Source organism: Anabrus simplex, chromosome 8, assembly GCF_040414725.1.
Source record: "Anabrus simplex isolate iqAnaSimp1 chromosome 8, ASM4041472v1, whole genome shotgun sequence".
Classification (NCBI taxonomy): domain Eukaryota; kingdom Metazoa; phylum Arthropoda; class Insecta; order Orthoptera; family Tettigoniidae; genus Anabrus; species Anabrus simplex.
The window spans coordinates 36744135-36745398 of NC_090272.1; the positions used below are offsets into that span (position 1 = coordinate 36744135).

Consider the following 1264-nt stretch of genomic DNA (forward strand, 5'->3'; position numbering starts at 1 on the left):
AGTTGTTTCAGAGAATATCCCTTCATAAAAGAACAGTATACATATATATATTGAGAGGATAAAATTCAACCTTTCCCCTGTGAACACTGTTAGAGGGTCCGCCTTTGCGGTGTAGTGATTAGTGTGATTAAATGTCACCCCAGGAGGCCTGGGTTCGATTCACGGCTCAGCCATTCAAGGCCGGGATGGTACATCAATTAAGGCCACGACCGCTTCCTTCCCTCTTCCTTGCCTATCCCTTCCAACGATTACGAGAAAATAGAACTTTGGGGCGTTTCCCTGAACTTAAAATATTCCTCCGGGCCGGATTTGAACCAGCGACCTATGGATGTCTGATATCTTTGCCAACTACAATCCACCGCTCTACCAACTGAGCTACCAGAGGAGCTGTCCTACATTAGCTCTCTCCTTGGACTTATCGCTCTCAATGATCATATAATACGGTGTTGGCGTATCGCCCATGGTCTTCGTATGGCATTAAACCAACATTAACTGTGCCCAGCTGGCCCCGTGCGTTTCTGTGGTGTAGTGGTTATCACATCCGCCTAACACGCGGAAGGTCCCCGGTTCGATCCCGGGCGGAAACAGTACTTTTTCTCCATGTTATTTAATGGTGAACTGATTTATAGGCAAGGTTTCGTGTCCCACACAGCTAAGCTCACAGGAGTACGTGGGTACTTCCTTATTGGAGTCTATACTGGTCTCTTCAGCAGTTGTCTGCTCGGTATCGCCACCTGTCACGCGGGAGACCCGGGTTCGATTCGCCGCCCGGTAGGAATGAAGTTTTAATTACAGAATGACCAAACAGAACCAGTAACAGCCACAGAAGGGCAAGGGCGTGTTATAATTTGTACGTCTACTTGACGATGATGTACTCGAGATATACGTAACTTTCTTCATCCTCCATCCATAAATGGTACCACAATTGTTGTTAAATAGTCCGCCTCTGTGGTGTAGTGGTTAGTGTGATTAGCTGCCACCCCCGGAAGCCCGGGTTCGATTCCCGGCTCAGCCATTAAATGTAGGAATTGTACCTAAATTAAGGCCACTGACGCTTCCTTCCCTCTTCCTAGTCTATCCCTTCCAAACTTCCCTTCCCCCACGAAGGCCCCTGTTCAGCATAGCAGGTGAGGCCGCCTGGACGAGGTATTGGTCCTTCTACCCAGCTGTATCTCCCGACCCAAACTTCACGCTGCAGGACACTGCCCTTGAGGCGGGAGAGGTGGGATCCCTCGCTGAGTGCATTGGAAACCCAACGCTGGAG

General features: G+C 49.4%; 2 non-coding genes across 2 annotated transcripts; one reads left to right on the top strand and one right to left on the bottom strand.

The window, feature by feature from the left end:
• Positions 1 to 294: 294 nt before the first annotated feature.
• Positions 295 to 385, bottom strand: TRNAY-GUA (transfer RNA tyrosine (anticodon GUA)). Its single transcript is given in 2 exon segments — positions 295 to 330; positions 349 to 385. It is a non-coding gene; the product is annotated as a tRNA-Tyr (tRNA).
• A 129-nt stretch (positions 386 to 514) lies between these two features.
• TRNAV-AAC (transfer RNA valine (anticodon AAC)) lies at positions 515 to 587 on the top strand. The gene has a single exon. It is a non-coding gene; the product is annotated as a tRNA-Val (tRNA).
• The last annotated feature ends 677 nt before the right edge of the window (positions 588 to 1264 follow it).